Raw genomic sequence first — 19,501 nt, 5'->3', positions numbered from 1 at the left:
TTGTGTTAGAATATAATTTTTCATATTAATATAACCATTGGAGGGCAATTCTCTAATTTCAGTTAAACTTAAATATAAGGAAAATAACTGATAATAATAATAGTATTAAGTACAAACAGGTAATAAACCAAGCTCTATGCCAAGTGATTTCCATAAATTATTTCACTAATACTCATTACCATGTTACTTATCAAGAAAGTGAGAATTACATGTATGAAATAATTTTTTCAAGAAGACACCAAGAAGTTAAAGAGGCCAACTGTGCATCAAGTTCACCACCATGAGTCCTCACATAAAGAAAAGCCCTAATAGACCTCAAATCCTGTGCCTTTATAGAGAAAACAAATCAGATTACTTTCCCTAACTTGCTAAATTCAATTAAGTGTCTCTACACTGGGACAAGAATTTGCAGAAAAAAACTACTCCCCCATTCTACTAATATGCTGTATCTTTTATATACAAGCATATTAATAAACTTCAACTGATACAAGGTTCTTAGAGTGTGGATCATGGTAATCTCAGGACCTATTAGTAAACAATCTTGTGTTTTTTATTCACTGCTTTAGAAATAATAATAGCTATGTGTCAAACACTGCACTAAGAGCTTTACATATATTTACATATATTTTCATATTCAGTTCTCAGAACAAACCACAAAAGGTAAGTTTCACTATCCCCATTTGGAGATAAGGAAATTTATGTTCTGTGAAGTTAAATAACTTGTCCAAGATCTTACAGTTGATATGTACCAACTCAGGATTTTAACCAAATCATGTCTGTGAAAGTCTTCAATCTTAATAACCACTGTATAACATTTCCTTTTCTAACTGCTTTGAAGCAAATTATTGTTATTCTGACAAACATATATCTATGTCAAATTATGTACCATATTCTCTACACACCAATAGTCACATGCATAAATATAATTAATAATATAGATTATTATAGAAACTTAGGTCCTTTTAAAAGCAAAACTTATACTGTATTGACAGTCCCTGCAGTTCCTAGATTAGCACGGACTCTATAAATATCAAATCACAACAACAGATCATTTAAAACAGTGAGTATCATGCAGCTAAAAACCAAAACAATAGAGTTCACTTTAATGTTGTTATATGCAAACATGCTTTCTCTAGTGTGGTTTTGATCCACACATGTTGCTCTACAAACAGAAGGACAGATGCTGCAAGATAATTCACCTTTATAGGTAGATTTAATTTACATCATGTTGGAGTGAAAATGTCTGACAGAGCTCTTTAATTTTTCTGCTATAGAAGAATATTATAATAATCACAAAAAAATCCTGTCTTTAAATGACAGGGCTTTGCATAGTCTAATCTAGAATACCTGCAGTGGGTGGGAGTGCAATGACCTGTTTTATAATATTATAGTGATGTGTGATGCAGGTTCAAAAAAAAAAAAAGACTTTACATGTGAGGTTCCCCAGTCAGTAAAGACAAAGCTTGTTTCAGGTATAAAAACACTTGGTCTCTGTGTCAAGAGAAAGAACTCCACATTGCTTTGAAGCACCCCTGGCAGTTGATAATGGAGAGCTGTTGGCAATGATTATGGAGGCAGATGCTTACCTGTTCTCCTACAGTGTACAATCTTGGCTTGATGACAAGGTGAGGAGAAGGAGAAGCTGTCACAGAATGGGGGCAACTGGCAGCTGGAACCCTAGCGGGGAAGGGTAAACTGGTCACCCAGGGCTGCTTGCTTGACTGTAGCAGATCTCATCAATCATGCCAACATATGCAGCTGCCTGAAAATAAACAGGCTTCTCAGACAGGAGACAAAATGAGGCAAATTAAAAGACCAATAATTTAAACAAATCTGTTTCCAGTTTCACAGCAAAGATGGATGGATGAATTCTGCTGATAGACCCAGATTTCTGGTTAATTGATAAAAGTCACTGATACATACTAATGCAGTAAGTTTAAACATGCGATTCTGAAACGCAATCCTTTCATAAATTCCTCAAAAGCACTTTTTTTAAAATATAGGTATGACCTTTTTAAAAAATCTATTGATCATTATCTTCTGCCTAATTTTTCTAAAATTATTACTGAAAGAAACACTGCAGCTCTAAGAACCTTACTGAAGCATACGTCTTCTTGTTCTATCCAAAGCCCTGAATAAAACCAGTAGGACTTTAACAGTGACTGCATAATTATGCTCCTAGTGTAAGATAATCCTTTTTATTTTCATTTCATTTTCCTTTATCTTATTAGTCTATTACCTATCTTGAAAAACATCAATTACTTCATTACACCCTCTCATTTACTTCTTTTATTCTAAGCAAGTTAACATTATTTTTACTCTTTCTTACATATGTATATACATTATCTATTTTCTGAACATTCTTTTCAAATTCCTCATAGTCCTGCAGCAACCTTCTATTTCACATCAAGAAAACAAATTACTTGCAGTCCTTCCTTTTCTGGCTCCTCACAGACCTCTACTGGGAACTCTTGACTAATAACTGTAGATTCCCTAAGGTTAAATGATGATGAACTCCACCATTAGATACTTAGTAGTTTTTACTCCCTGTTATCACATTTCTTCCTTGAGTCTATCCTTTATCCATCTGATTTAGATTAAAAGGACCAAAGAGCTCATGTCCTTTTCAGTGATGTGTTCTGCATTTATATGCTTATGATTGCTACCCAGTGCCCTACAGAGAGCACTGAGGGGTCTGATGAGACAATATCACAAGGTGGTGATTTTCTTTTTCAAATCTGACAGTAGTGCAGAAATTAGAGAAAGACAAAACTAGCCTGAGGTCAATGTAATTCTCTCGTCTCTCAGGCTCATCTCCTTACACAGGTGGTGCTACAGCTGCTGTTGTGTCTGCAGGGGAATAACAGTCGCTGGCAGCCCCATACACAGCTGGCAGCCGAATGCAGGAACATGAGAATCAGGTTCGACATTGCTAAATGGGAAGCATCCACCTTGCCTTCCAAATGTCTGCTTTTCTTTAATCCACACTACAAGACGGGTTGTTGTTGTTGTTCTTGTTTCTATCAGGGCTGAGAGTTCAAATTTCTCCTCTCCTGGTAGATTGCTTAGTTATCTGCCTTGGCAGCTGTCTCCACCTGAGACATCTCTCAGAAATAAATTAGCTCAATATTTCTAACAATCACTTTAAGCTAGTAGTTCTTTTTAACTTCTCTTTAGAATTTGTAATAATGTGGGATATCCCATAACAACATACCCCCAAAGAAAATAAGTTCGATTTTAGCACAGTGGTGTTTTGCAGTAGCAATTACTGTAAACAAACAAAAAACTATGGAAAACATGGCATTTGGGAAGAGAAAATAGAAACTATGAATTCAGTAACTAAAGCACTAACAATGACATTTTATATATCCACAGTAATATTCAGACATCTGGGTACCTAATTTTATTTTATTTATAGTTTTGGGTATCTTCCTACTGCATATACATCACAGATTCTTTACTGCTTACTTTGGATTTCATTTCTGTCAGATGGTTACTATAGTCATTTTAGTATCCCTAGGACTAATTTCCATAACTGTACTGACAGCCATGACTCTTTTCAGCCCTCTAAATCGGTGCTAGTGATAACCTGGGTTCCACAAATCTGTGCTTTATCACAATTTTCCTTTGACTTCAAAGAGTGTCCATGGTACATGTACACTCTAAGCTTCATTAGCTCTGATGGCCATGCCATATGTTTACCAAAAAAAAAAAAAAAAAAACAGGATCATATACAGGACAGTCCAAGCACAGGTTAAAATAGTCACAACTGCCTTGCACATCACCTCACATCTCAACACACTTCTACATAAGCATGTCTGCCACATTTTCTGTGACATATAAGAGCATCATGAATTGGGTCTAAGCTACTGTGCATGAAGTCCCATTATAATTAATTAGTGTTGTTATAGCAACACCTTTTATTATATTGCTTGTCACCCACAGGAGGCAGTGGCATGGGGTAAACTGTCTGAAAAATAATTTTATCAATCTCATCCTCAACCACTCTCATGTACTATCTTTTTTCCCTTTTTATTTTTTTTAAGATTTTATTTATTTATTCATTCATGAGAGACACACACACAGAGAGAGAGAGAGGCAGAGACACAGGCAGAGGGAGAAGCAGGCTTCACACAGGGAGCCCGATGTGGCACTTGATCCCAGGACCCCAGGACCACGCCCCAGGCTGAAGGCAGGTGCTAAACTGCTGAGCCACCCAGGGATCTCCTCCCTTTTTATTTTAATATTGTTTGCCCTCAACTTGAATCTCTCTCTCTCTCTCTCTCTCTCTTTTTTTTTTTTTTTTTCCAGAAACTACCTAAGCACAGGATCAGGTCTTTTTTTTTTTTTTTTTTTTTTTTTTTTTTAAGATTTATTTATTTATTCATGAGAGACACACAGAGAGAGGCAGAGACATAGACAAAGGGAGAGGCAGGCTCCCTCAGGGAGCTGAATGTGGGACCTGATCCCATGACCAGGATCATGCCCTGAGCCAAAGGCAGATGCTCAATCGCTGAGCCACCCAGGCATCCCAGGATCAGGTCTTAATATCATTTTGCCTGCAGTGAATATTGAGAAGCTAGCATTAGTTTCCTGTCATGCAAAACACAGTATTTATTTTAGTTAAAATTATTATTTTTTTATTTAGCATGATTGCCTACAACATGGAAACAGCATGCCACATTTGAATACTAGTAATCACTTCCCTGCATCTACAGTATACCATCACAGGAAAAAAAAAATGTATTTTTTTCTTACAACAAAATCTATGAGGCCAGCTATGCTTGTTAGCATATTTATTTAAAAAAAAATCTGACTGGGAAAGGAATTTACAGTCCATTTAGTACAGCCCCTCCAATTTATAGGTTCAGAGAGAGGGAAAAGAAATATCCAGAGGTCTCATGAGTAGTTAACCAGAACTGGGACATGAACCAAGGTCTCCATGTTCCCTAATTGGTATACTTTATACCAAATGACAAGCTGCCTCCTGTTACACAATTGTAACACACACAGCATCGTTATTGAAGATATAAAGTAAATTTAAGGAAAGCTGTGTGCAAAGGCTAGCTTCAATGCATGACAGTCTTGCTTTGTTGGTGGTAGAAAGGCCACGCTAGTGAGTCAATGCACCAGATTCTGTTTATATACCAACTTAGGATTAATTTCAAATAAAACTGAGTATGAGAAAAAAGAAAGTCTGAATAGGCAGGAAAATTTCAGCATTGGGAGAGTATGGCTGTAGGTGAAGAGTAGAAATTTGGGGATTTCAGGAGTATAGTGCAACTGCAGCAAAAGGTAACAAGTAGGTGCTAGCTGAAGCTCCAAGGAAGCTGGGAAGATGCACCACACTGATTTAGTCAAGAGTCAACAGAACCAACACAATCCTGGAAAGTGGGATTTAGAAAGGCAAGCAACAAAAGCAAAACCGCAACAATTGTCCTTGCAATATTAGCACGGGATAAAATGTCAGAGCTCTATACAGGGCTGACAGAACCAGCTACATAATTTTGCGGGCTCAATGCAAAACGAAAATATGAGCTCCTTGTTAAGAATTTCAAGATGGCAACAGTAGAGCATTAAACCAAATGCGGGGTCCTTCTAACCGTAGGGAGGTTTGGAATCTGAAATATGCATTTTTTTTTAAATATGCATTTTATACAAGTTCTTGAAGCTAGAATTCTGGAGACGACTGGTTTTGCCAACTGGATGTATTCATAATTGATTAAAATGGCAGAAGTAGGCCAAGGTTTTTGGCCATGGCTACTAGGAAGCTATTTGATGTAAATTCTTTTTTTTTTTTTTTAAGATTTTATTTATTTATTTATTTATGAGAGACACAGAGAGAGAGGCAGAAACACAGGCAGAGGGAGAGGCAGGCTCCATGGAGGGAGTCCGATGTGGGACTCCATCCCGTGACTCCGGGATCAGGCCCTGAGCCAAAAGCACTCAACCGATGAGCCACCCAGGTGTCCCTGATGTAAGTTCTTTGAATCAAAGGTATGGGTCTCCTACCTCCAGCTTCCTTGATATTGAGAGGCAAATGTTACAGTGAAGCTTCTGCTTCAATCATAACCCAAGAGGTTGCCTTAGGGTATTAGCTCCCCCAGCAGATTATTGTTGAATTAATACTAGGAGTTATTCAAGGAGATTCAGACTAGAACTTGCTGCCTTAACCTTCCTATTTTATGAGCATCTAATTCCCTGTATAGATCTTGTCCTCTTTAAAATATCTAATATGGTTTCTGTTTTCCACTGAACCTTGTCTGATTCAATGAAATTCACTCAATTCTAAAGGTGGAAGTTAAGAATCCAGAGCAGTAATTTTGTAACAGATATTCTGGTAAGCTTTTCTAATGCACAAGTGACATGACTTCAACTTACATCCAAAGAAAGGTACTTGTGGTCAATGAAAGATGGTCAGAGAAATTTTAAAAAGAAGTACACTGATCTATCATTCATGAATAGTGTCTTAAATTTCCTAGGGCTGTAGTAATACACTACCACAAACTCAGTAGCTTAAAACAACAGAAATGTATTCTCTTACAGTTCTGGAGGGCAGAAGTCGGCCCAAAGTGTCACTAGGGTTGGTTCCTTCTGGAGGTTCTGGACAATCTATTCCATGCCTCTCTCCTAGTATCGAATGGCTATTGTCAATCATTGGCATTCCTTCATTTGTAGATGCACTATTCCATTTGCTTCCTTCATTTTCACATGAACTTCTGCTCTGTATCTGTCTTCTTTTTTTTTTCCTTTTAAAATCTTATTTATTTCAGAGAGAAAGCATGAATGGGGGCCGGAGTGAGGTGGAGGGTGTTGGTGAGCAGAGGGAGAGGGACAAGCAGACTCCTGGCTGAGCAGGAAGGGCAATGCAGGGCTGGAACCCAGGACCCAGGGATCATGACCTGAACCAAAGGCAGATGCTTAACTGACGAAGCCAGCCAGGTTCCCTTCATTTTCTGTCTCGCAAAAGGACACTCATCATTTTATTCAGGGACCACTCAAATTCAGCATGATTTCTTCTTAAGGTCCTTACCTTAATTATACCTGTAAAGACTCTTATGGCAAGTAAGGTCACATTCTAAGCTCCTGGATTGACATGTATGTTGAAGGGACATCACTCAACTTGTGAAGGTAATGAAAAAATTAAGCTTATTAAATTTAGTTTGTTTTTTTGGTTCTTACAGTTTCCTTTGTAATAGAAAATAATGTATAGTTAATACATGAAAATTGGCCTTTTGAAAAGAAGACTTAAACAAAAGGGATTTAGAAAAGGGCAAGTCCAGGTTTAAAAAGGACTGGTTCTTGAAATAGAAAAACACAATGTTTTTAAGTTACAAAATTATCAAGATTTTCAATTTTCACGATAGAAAACCAGCAATCTTTTCACTGTTTATCTTCAAATATCAGTACTGCAAAAAGTCAGGAATAACACTGTTTTGCTAGGGTTCAATAACTTGTGGAAAATGCTCAAGATTTCAATAATTTTTAACCAGAATTAGAGGTAATAAGAATCCCCCCTTCACACACTTGCACACTCATCTTTGGCATGTTTATGCAATGATAAGAGGACATTAATGTTTCAAAAACTTACTGATTTTCAACATTTAGTTTTATTCTAAATGTTAAAAAGTCATTTAAAAAAATCTTGGGGTGCCTGGGTGGCTCAGGTTGTGATCACAGAGTCCTGAGATCAAGCCCCACATCAGGCTCTCTGCTCAGCAAGGAGTCTACCTCTAACTCTCCCTCTGTGCGCTCTCTCTCTCAAATAAATAAATACAATATTTTAAAAATAAAAATGTTTTTTGTGTGCAATATTTTATTTTTACTGCATTCTTTTGAGACAGAGACAAAATTCCCCAACAGTGGTCAAAATTTGAAATAATTAGAGCTTATTTTCAGTTGTGAGGAAAAATAAGTATGGTAATGAAGGGAAGACCCTAGGGATCACAGTGAGAGAATGCGTAGTAAGACTTAACTCTTGACAATCCTAAAATCTAGAGCAAACAAATTGATCTTGCCATGCCTTTCTTTTCTTATTTGACAAAGCAAAATTATAGAATCATCTTTTAAGAGATGTAAAAGTCTATTATTTGAAATTATGTGGGATGCCTGGGTGGCTCAGTGGTTAAGCATTTGCCTTCCGCTCAGGGTGTGATCTCAGAGTCCCAGGATGGAGTCCACATCAGCTCCCTGCAGGGAGCCTGCTTCTCCCTCTGCCTGTGTCTCTGCCTCTTTCTCTGTGTCTCTCATGAATAAATTTTAAAAATCTTAAAAAAAAGAAACTATGTAAATTGAAGTGATTCATAAGTACTTGTGAAACATAAAAATACCCCAACCGACTGTAATTGATTATATTACTATTCTTATGTCGACAAACACGCTTTCAGGACTAAATAATCAGTAATCATAGTTTATTTTCCAAATCAAATATGTAAAAATAATCTAAGCCTGAGGCAGAGCAGGAGCAGGAGATGAAGTGTATCAAGTCAGGGACAGGGCCTTATCTGAAGCCTACTTAGCAAGCCTCTTCACAAGCTTTTACTCAAGTATAGCTTTCTCTGCTGTCTCTAACAACCAGTCCCACAGTGTTCTCAAAATACCTGGTACAGGGCAGCTCGGGTGGCTCAGCAGTTTAGCACCGCCTTTGGCCCAGAGCCTGATCCTGGGGACCTGGGATCGAGTCCCACGTCAGGCTCCCTGCATGGACCCTGATTCTCCCTCTGCCTGTCTCTCTCTCTCTCTCATGAATAAATGAATAAAATCTTTAAAAAAAAAAAAAAAAAAGAAAAGAAAAGAAAAACCACCTGGTACATGTCTTTCTTGAAGCCTATTTACATGTTTTGCCAATCGAGCACTCTCTTCTAGACTGTGAATAAGTTGCAAGTAGGAATACTACTTTATCTGTCCATGCATCTTTCATTCTTTCTTCCCCTTCTCTTCCCTTCCTTTCTCTCCTATCTTTCATTGGGTATACTCAGTACCTAATACAATGCTTAGCTCTAGGGCAGTTCTAAAACTTTGATGTCTGTAAGAATCATCTGGATGCGATTTTAACAAGAACAGAATGCTGGGCCCATTCTCAGAGTTTCCCATTCAACAGGTCTAGAGTTGCATACCCATGGTTTTATCAGTTCTAATAAGTTTCCAGCTGATAATGATGCTGCCTTTACAGAAACTACATCTAGAGAACACAGCTCTAACATTTAGAAAATGATCAATGATCAATAAGTATTTGCTAAATAAAAATTAGAATCCTATACAAGAGTGTCTGTCACTGCAATTTCTTCCATTGCTCATGAAGGTTTTGATCAGTTTGATGGTCAACTCCAATAACTGCTCTTAATAATTTATTGTGATAGGACATTGAATTAAATACTCTGTCCTCTCTGTGGACTTCACAGAACCTAGTAAGATAATATCACACATAAGTTAGAGAAACAGATTTAGGTACAGGATTGATGGTGATTTATAAAATTATCCTCAAAAAATATGAATTTCTTGAAAAATAGCAACAAAAGATAATAAATTTAAACTTACAGTTTCCACACAATTGCTTTCACTAATGTGTTTTTAAATTGTTCGCCTATGAAACTTGAATATCAGGCTGGCAACACCTGCTCTAAGTCTGTTGATTCTTGTTTACTAAGCAAAACTCTTGATCTCTGCCTTTTGAACAGCTCATTCAGTAAGCAGAGAAGGGAAATGTGAATTTTATTAGAGCAGGGCTAATATATTCACTGCTAACAAAGCCAAGAAAATAAATCACATTTCAAATTCTTCATTCAGAAGCCAGTTGCTAAATATTCATTTCCATGATTTTTAAATCTTATACATTTACATATGAATACTAAAACTGGCCATTGATAATTATGTGTAACCTGACCCAATGATTGAAGTCATGGTATTCAATAAGCATAGAATATCATATGAAATCCAAAATTCAAATTCCCATCATGAATTTCATTACAATTATTAATTCATTCTAAAGACTTCAGAAAAAAAAAATTTTGGAATTTCTAAAGGAATTTTCATGAAAAATAATGAACTCACCTTTTTTCACTGTTTTTCTTTTTAAAGAACATCTTTTTATTTATTTATGATAGTCACACACAGAGAGAGAGAGAGAGAGAGGCAGAGGCAGAGACACAGGCAGAGGGAGAAGCAGGCTCCATGCACCGGGAGCCCGACGTTGGACTTGATCCCAAGTCCCCAGGATCGCGCCCTGGGCCAAAGGCAGGCGCCAAACCGCTGCGCCACCCAGGGATCCCCACTGTTTTTCTTTTAATTTGTTTTCTCTAAACCCAAATAGCTCTAAATGAGCTATCCATTGGTTCTTACTTACTCTCTGAGAATAGCTAATTTTTGTCATTAAAACTGGTTTACTATGGTTCTCAAATTATACTGCATCAGAATCACCTGGAAGACTTGTTTAAACACAGCACTAGGCCCCAGTACCAGATTCTAATTAAAAAGGTCTGGGATCATCCCCCCAGAAAATTTGCATTCTAATGAGTTCCCCACATGATGCTGACTATGCTGGTATAGGGGCTCTGCTTTGAGAAACATTCACTGGTTAAGTATAAATGAGGGCACTTCTTATTTTCTCATCTTTGTACAAATCTACCTTTAAAACAGGATGAAACACAACATAAAATATAATTTGCTCCTTTCCAATTATTTGTAAGTTAATAATTGATGCCAAACTACAATTTTTCATTGAAATTACAAGTGTGAGTTTCAAATTTATTAGTCATGATCCCATATGTGTTCATCTCTGATGAAGGGGAAAAAGTATCTACAAAAATAACCCCATATTCTAATAATAGTATTGACAAATGCTAATGTATTTATATAAACATAGGTTACTTTTAGATTTGACTGAATGGATAAGTCTACATTTAAAAAAACTTTTAAATTATATTTTTAATCCATCTAATGTCAGGTTAGCCATAAAAAGGAGAATAAACTTTAAAAATAACACTAATTAAAATACACTATTCAAAATTATATGGCACATTTTATAACAAATATTTTATTGCTCAATCCCATTTAAGTTTACTACCATCTTAAGAGTTCCACCACTGTGTATAGATTATGGAATTCCTCACACAGAAATATTTTAAATACAAACTAGAAGTTGTAACCTTAGGGGTAGCCAAAGAAAGAGAATGTGAATTGAATCCTCAACAAATTGGCTAGAATGATTCAGAGAATCAGTCCTAGAGATATGGAAAGAACATAGTTATAGGGAGGCATTTATTAGTCCTGGAGAGCCAAAGGGGAATTGGTTTTAAAATCAAGGAAAATTTTCAATACTAAAAATGGTCCCAAAACCAAAGTTTTACAGTATAAGAAAATATGCCTATTTGTGGTTCCCGCTTTTTTTTTTTTTTTTTTAATCTCTACAATCAGTATTGGCCTTAAAAATTGGGCCTGAGTTAGATCTTCAAGGTAAAAGCTAAATGAATCCAACTGTTACAAGATGGGGACTTCAAGGTCTGAAAACCAACTGGAACCTATACAGCAGTATTTTAATGTTTTTTAACTATTTACTCTTTCACTATTAGACAATTTCTAGAACTAATTTTTTGAGTCAAGAAGCCTAAGATCAAGATTTTTCTAAGCAAAAAAGGGAAACTGTGAAAATAAATGTAAGACAAAACATTTGTGCTATTTCAGAGAAATTACCTTTGACTTTCTGGCTTACAAAGGAAGAAATAGATAAAATTATAAGAAAAATAGTTTAGAGCACCTTGTGCAAATACTGGCAACCTACTATTATTCATGTTGGATTTTGAGATACCACTCAAGAGTGAAAAGATAGTTCCCATTATCTCACGGGACTACTGGAGAAATAATATCAAAATCTAAATAAAGTATTTTTTCTATTTAAACAATGACTGTTTAATAGTACAGATAGGAAAGTTTTAAGTACCTATATTATAAAATGATTCTGGCTATTAATACACACATTTATGGACAAGTTATGTATAGTTAACTAGAAAATTCTCTAAGAGAACACCTGATTTTTTTTTCCCTTGCTTTTTACTAACTTACTACTTAAACCTACTTCAAATTACTTAAACAATTTCTGAATCTCAGTTTCTTCATCTTTAAACACAGACACATTCAAGGCTATTTGAGTTCTTAAAGCATTTGGTCTTTTTTAGTATATTAGTTACTAATAAATAATCCATCAACTAATGTAGATACTACTTTCTATAACGTAAAACATGTTCGGAAATGCTGAGTTCAAACCTAACATGAATAACACCAGAAGTGAAGCAGAAGAATTTCAGCTTAATTTCTCATCTGCAGAAGAATCAATAATCTAAAGCTCTGAGAGGCCAGCTACAGAAAGACAGCATGAGAGCACAGCAGAGTCTGCATGAGTCCTAATAAAAAGGAGTTTAAAGCAAAAGGGAGTTAGGAGCTGAGTGGGTAAACAGGGGTAGTGACTAGCAGAGGCGGCAGTTTGAAAGAGAGGGAAAAACAGATCAATCAAAAGTTAGCTTAACAATCAGGGAGCAACTATGGTAAAGGAGGTTCTGACGGAGTTCAAAGACATTCAAGTAGTTTATGTCCTTGACATTTTTAAGATCTCATGTATGAGGCAGCTTACTTACAGGAAGATACAAAGAAACAAAAGCAGGAAGGTAGAAAAGGGGCTCAAAAGAACCATTCCTATAGAAAAAGAGCATGCAAAATGTTTATTTTTGTTTGTTTAATACAAGACAACTGAGAAGGGAGAAAACAGCAAGATCATGTCCATTCTGGAGAGCAAAACTGAAGATGAATCTACTTTTAATATCAATAACTTGAGAAGAAACTGTGGGAGGAAAAAAAATGGCAAAGGTGTTTGCATTTGGATGCGGACTATTCTTTGGGACAAGCCTGTGAATAGTTCCTCCATATTATTCCATTTGTTAAACCTCTCAAGAGTGATTTCCTTCCTGGAGAACATATTGCTAATTAGTGTAAGATCAATGATTTCCTTCATCAGAACAATTTGTATTCACAGTTTAGATTTCTTGGTGTGCAACCATGTGCTTTGATGAAAAAATGTTTCCTACGGTCCCATGCTTTGGAGAAGTTTGTGCTTATGGAATGAGCACAATGTATATACCAGTTCATTCTGCTCCTGTTTGTGTAGGAAAATACCTTCCTAATTAAATACGAATATTAAAAATTAATATTAAGTAATGGTTTCTTATAAAATGAATCTATAGAAGACTGAAGTGTCATTTACTCCTCTAAGAGGGTTTTAAATGATTATCAGTGGACATACATATATATAGAGCTCCCTAGCCAATGAGGGGAACAATAATTTTACTCATCTATGGAAACACCTCATAATACATAACACTTGGAAGCTAAAGTGGCACAACTGCATGGAAGAAGTATCCATCCTTTTTTCAATTCAACAGATGTTTACCAACATCTTAAGATTAATAATACATATTTGTTAAAGCAACAGGTAGGTACTATAAGAGGGGAAAAAGGGGATGAATAAATTATAGCTGATAACTTTTAGCATTGGCAGTTTTGCTAAGTATAAGCTGCCGACATGACGACCAGGTAGAAAAGTCCAAAAATATAAATGGAAACTGAGAGTTAAAATTCAGTATAACTGAAGCACTGACATATATGACTGCTTCCAGTTTCTTTGTTTTAAATTAGATTTAGAGAATTTCTTTTTAAAAAAATGATAGTAAATGAAAGGACAAACATTTAAGAGAATTAGTCACTCTTTCTTCAACGATCAAAATATTTTATTGATGGTGGTTTGATATGATATTTGGGCAGCAAAATACAACTAGAATATAATTAGAATATAACTGCCAAAGTTTTTAATATCCATCCCCCCACCAAATGTGTGTGTATGCGTGTGATGTGGGTTTTAAACTTTATTTTACAGGCAATGGAGAATTACAAAAACGTCTTCAGCACTTAGCATCAAGATGACTATTTATACAAGGAAGTTAAAGTAGTGATTCTCAAAATGTGGTTCCTGGACAGGCAATATCAGCATCACCAAGGAACTTTTCAGAAATGCCTATTCTTAGGCATTGTTACTAACTTACTGAATCAGAACCCTAAAGGTGGAGCCCAGCACTCACACAATTCTGATGCTCACTCAAGTCTGAAAGTCATGGGATTAATCAAAAAAGAGGAGTTGAGGATAATTTTAAATTGAACTGTTTGAGAAGATACAGATTTTATTAATTTTACATAGAAGAGTGGATGCTGTGTAGCTCAGTGGTTGAGCATCTGCCTTTGGCTCAGGTCATTATCCCAGGGTTTTGGAATCAAGTCCCACATCAGGCTCCCCGTAGGGAGCCTGCTTCTCCTTCTGTATGTGTTTCTGTCTCTCTCTCTGTGTCTATCATGAATAAATAAAATCTTTTAAGAAAAAAATTTGACATAGAAGATATGGTAGACAGATCAAGTTTGGGGAAGAAAAATTAAAAACTTAGTATTATACACTGTTTAGTTTTAGGTAATAGCAGAATATCCACCTGGAGATGGCCAGGAGCAGGTTGGAAAAGAGAATTTGGAAGTCAAGATAGGGTCAAATTTTAAAATTTAGGAGTCTACACATATATTTAGAGGTGAATAGCTACTCATCAGTTTGTATAAATTAGATACAGAATATTATTTTAAAAACCAGGAAAGCTAAGTGGAGACTAAGGAATATCTATATATCATGGCTTGGCAGAGGAGGTAAATCTAATAGAAAGAATTTTTCACTCTAAGTCCCTTTATCAGATTTAAAAATGGCTTAGCTACGCAAAGTCTGCATGGACAAGATATGTGTGAATCAAAGTTAAAATGATCAATTTTGTGCTGTATTTTAAAAATTACTTTGCATTTTTTGCACAATATAAATCGGAAGGAGCAATAAGTATTGGCCTAAGGTTTCTAAACATGATTTAACAATATGAAATCACACAAAGATATGGCTTTTCCTAAAGCTGATTTCATTTTTTAAAATTTTTGATAAACAGTAAGATATAGTCTCTTCAAAAACAGATAAAATTATTATACGCAAAAATAGAGGGGATCCATGGGTGGCGCAGCGGTTTGGTGCCTGCCTTTGGCCCAGGGCGCGATCCTGGAGACCCAGGATCGAATCCCACGTCGGGCTCCCGGTGCATGGAGCCTGCTTCTCCCTCTGCCGGTGTCTCTGCCTCTCTCTCTCTCTCTCTCTGTGACTATCATAAATAAATTAAAAAATTTAAAAAAAAAAAGAATCAAAAATAGATGTAACAGGATAAAAAAAAATGACTACTCTTAGGTAACTACTCCTATATTAGAGAAGAAAAGGAAAATCAGAATTAAAACATTTGTGTATAGCTAAAGCCCAAGTAGGGGACTCTGATAAATAGGATTTCAAATAGATTAATTTATTGCACCTGGCAGTGATGAAAACATTAGATGTGTCGGAAGAAATCTCTCCACTATATATCAAAAGCCATAGAAACATAACAATTCAAACACAGCTAGCTACTTAGATAGCTGCTTTTCCAGAATAATGAAAGCATTTAAAGTAAAAAACATAAAATAATGTAAGTCAAAATAATTTGCAGTGAAAATTGGCTACAAACTTAACAAAGGCAGATAGAATGGAAGCATTCTACAAGACCTGCTGGAATTAACAGATCTCTGATTTTTTTCTTCATGATTCAGAAATACAGTCAACGCAGAATTTCTTAAGCTTTTAAAATAATTTTGTTTTGTTAATTTTGCTGTCACTTTAGATCAAATTTCCCTGATGTCCATTTTGCCTTGCTTCTCAACATTTTTCTTGTCCAAAGTGAGAATATTCATAAGGTCAAATACGCCACAGAAAACTAGAATGACTGATCCACAAAACAGTAAAACCTTGAATCTGAACACAGTCTTAAGGATCATCAAGTTCAGGCATATCAGTTTAAAAGAGGCTAGAGAGGGCAGCCCCGGTGATAGCGGTTTAGCGCTGCCTGCAGCCTGGGGTGTGATCCTGGGGTCCTAGGATCAGTCCCATGTTGGGCTCCCTGGATGAAGCCTGCTTCTCCCTCTGCCTGTATCTCTGCCTCTATGTGGCTCTTATGAATAAATAAATAAAATCTTTAAAAAAAAGTATCTCTCCCTCGAAACAAAACAAAAAAGGAAGAAATGTTGCATACCATCTAAAACAGTTTTGAAAGTATATAGCGGAAATATATTCTGACCTATCAAGTTGTTCAATAATCTATAAAAACGGACAAAAATTTATCTGATATTGTTTCTTCATTTGATATTCAATTTTGAAGTGCAGGAATCCCATCAGTTTAAACAACAGTAAATACAAAATCGCTAAGTCAAAAACACAGTCAAGAAATGGGAAAAAATGTTTCAGCTCAGTGCATCACGAAGTAATTCATCAAATGGGGCATAACTGGAAAAAAAAAAAAGATCAAAGTAATAATAACAACAACGTGTTCCACTTCAAGGATGGTGAGTAGGTCTATTTTCTACTACTCCTCTTACTAAGTACAACTACAAACAACAGTGATTATACTAAAACAAAACAACTTCTGGAAAAAAATAAAGCAGACCAGCAGAGCAGCTACGTGACCGTGGGCTTTGCAGGATTTGGTTCTGTCTCCTGCACACACCGCTGGGAGCTGAAGAAGCCAGCAACCCAGAAGCGACAACCCAGGACAGACAGACACACAGCAACAGAGAGAGGCCTGCGCTCGCTCTCTCTCTCTCTCCCCCTCTCTCTCTAGGTGAAAAAACAAGGGGCAGCCTAACAAAGTAGAAAACTAAACACATAAAAAAAAAAAATCCTGAAAAGCATCCAGCGATAGTCATCACCTCACTTATAGGAGGGAAAAACCATTAGAAAGAGGGCGATGGAGCAGCCCGGGTGGCTCAGGCGGTTCGGCGCCGCCTGTGACCCAGGGCGTGACCTTGGTGACCCCGGATCGAGTCCCGCGTCGGGCTCCCTCATGGAGCCTGCTTCTCCCTCTGCCTGTGTCCCTCTGCCTCTCTCTGTGTCTCAAATAAATAAATGAAATCAAGAAAGAAAGAAAAGAAAAGAAAGAAAAGGAAAGAAAAGAAAAGAAAAGAAAAGAAAAGAAAAGAAAAGAAAAGAAAAGAAAAAGAAATAAATGCGGTGTCTATTATTCATAACAAACAACAGAGGTCAAGGAAGTGGCCCAAGAATTTTCAAGCGTGCAAAGAAAACATCAAGCCAGAATCCTACACCCGGTGAAAATATCCCTCAAGATGCTTGAGGAGCAGAAGCATAGCTTTCAAATGACTAGGCACAATTTTATCTCAAAAACAGCACTACCTGGGTCACTGGTGGCGTTAATTTCCTCCTATAGAGCGCGACGACCCCTTATTGGGCCTGAGCTGCGGCCGCAGGCACGTGACACGGCCCCACCCCGGTCGGCTTCCCAGGGACCACTCGGGGCATGCGCAGTGTGGAGCTCGGGGGAGGCCAGGCGGCTCCTCACGTCACTGCCGTGCCAGTGGCTCCCGCGAAGGTGCCCGGCCAATCCTCATCGGTTTACGGCAGCCAGGGGTGGGCGGAAGAGCGGAGGCAGAGTCGGGCTTCCGGTAGAGGGCGCCCCGCCCACGCGCCCCCATTGGTCCTGCGTGTCCCCGCCCTTCCCATCCTCCCACGGCCCCGCTGCATGTCGGGAGGATGCGCAGCCCCGCAGGAGGACCCGGGCCTCGGGTAGCTGCTCCTGTCGCCCCTGCTGATGCCCGGACCCAGGAACTGTCCTCAGCCCCCCGGCGTTCAGCACTCGCGCTGTACCTGCCCTTGGCACCCCCGCAGGCCTTGCGTGAGCCAGCTTCTGTTCACGGGCTGGGTCCCACCGGAATGGAGGGGAGCGGGCCTTCCGCCGCCGCAGCTCCCCGGCCTGGGGCCGGAGTTCCGGACTGCAAGGAGCGGCTGTGGGCAGCCCGCACCCCCGCTGGCTGCGGAAGAGCTCCTGGGAAAGTCGGGGAAGTGAGGGAACACGTCTGCGCCAGCCTCGGTGGCACTCGGCGTTCCGGGCCGTGGCGAGGAAGAGCCTCCGCGCAATCCCCGTGGATGACCCTGTGCCCGGCAGCTTCCTGCCACCACCCCAACGCTGCATGCCGGGCCCAGCCCGCCCCCGCACCAGCCTCCTCCGTGTGCAGGCGCCCTTGTGACCCCTGGAAAAGCAGAGAAAGCAGGTGCACGCACACACACACACACCCCAGCCCCCTGACATCGTATCTGCAAACAGGGCTGGGGGGTGGAATGACCCAGAGTATTCATTTACTGTGTGTCCTCCATTAGATTGTAAGTTTCACATTTGGTCTTGTGCGTGTGGTCTGTATCACCAAAGCCTGGCGTCGGACCTGTCCCGTGCTAGAAGCTCGGTGAACAACAGCTGAATGAGAACCTATTTAGCCACATGCCTTTGTCTCCACAGAACTTCTTCCACTTTTTTTTTTTTTAAAGATTGATTGATTGATTGATGATAGTCACAGAGAGAGAGAGGCAGAGACAAAGGCAGAGGGAGAAGCAGGCTCCATGCAGGGAGCCCGACTCGGACCCGATTCCAGGACTCCAGGATCGCGCCCTGGGCCAAAGGCAGGTGCCAAATCGCTGAGCCACCCAGGGATTCCCCCTTCTTCCACTTTTAAACCACAGGCCTAAAACACAGGTATCTTTATTGCCACTGGGACTGACACTTTGAACTCCCTGCCATCCAAGAGAGCTGCCCAAGAGGGTTTGTTGTGCCCAAGATTGCAAATCTGAGAAACCACCGAGGAGCCTACACTGATGCAAACACACGAGGGTTTATTTACAAGCTGGAGCTTGGGTCCAAGTATACCCGACACAGCATAGCAGGGACTTGGGACCCCGAGGTGGGTTTCAGCTTAGTTTTAAGGGCTGGTCTAGGGGACCTCCAGAAGGGCTGGAGGAATTCCTCAAGTTCTGTTTACATTCTGATAGGGGGCTTTCAAGGGCATTGAGCTCTGTTCTCATTCTAATATGAGGCTTCCTGCCCTTGGCTTGGGCTCTGTTCTTATTTTAATATGGGGCTTCCTGTCCCTGGCTTGGGCTCTGTTCTTATTCTAATATGGGGCTTTCTAGGACCCATGCAGACCCCATGCAGGGAGGCCAACGCAGGACCCTTCCCGGGACCCCAGGATCAGGCAGGTGCCAAACCGCTGAGCCACCCAGGAATCCCTGAGCCGATGACCTTTGGATGGGGACGGAATAAATCAGTTTCACAAGCAATGAAACATGGGTGCTCTCAGACTTCTCCTGTCTTTTGCATTATTGTATTGAATGCATTATCTCTTTTAGTATTCTACCTTAAAGGAGAAACAACTATACATGAAATTTGATTTTCATTGTATTATCATATAGAGCTTATGAAATTTGGTTTATATTGTGTTTTCATTGTGTAGAGTTTAGGATGCCTTGCATCTTCTGTGCTCACTATCGTTCATCCTCCCTTACTGTATGACTAGCGCTTGCTCA

The 19,501-nt window shown here is 38.7% G+C and overlaps 1 long non-coding RNA gene across 2 annotated transcripts in view; it reads right to left on the bottom strand.

Annotated features, from left to right (window-relative positions):
* Positions 1–17,445, bottom strand: part of LOC112678804 (uncharacterized) — a 50,103-nt gene extending 32,658 nt beyond the window's left edge. For both annotated transcript variants that reach the window (XR_007404987.1, XR_003147881.3), the window contains exons 1-2: positions 17,324–17,445; positions 1,587–1,762 (exon numbers count right to left, since the gene is read on the bottom strand). This is a non-coding gene — a long non-coding RNA (uncharacterized LOC112678804). The remainder of the gene's footprint in view (positions 1–1,586; positions 1,763–17,323) is intronic.
* Positions 17,446–19,501: the final 2,056 nt, after the last annotated feature.

This window comes from Canis lupus, chromosome 22 (genome assembly GCF_003254725.2).
Source record: "Canis lupus dingo isolate Sandy chromosome 22, ASM325472v2, whole genome shotgun sequence".
Classification (NCBI taxonomy): Eukaryota; Metazoa; Chordata; class Mammalia; order Carnivora; family Canidae; genus Canis; species Canis lupus.
This window is presented reverse-complemented; position numbering and strand designations above follow the sequence as displayed.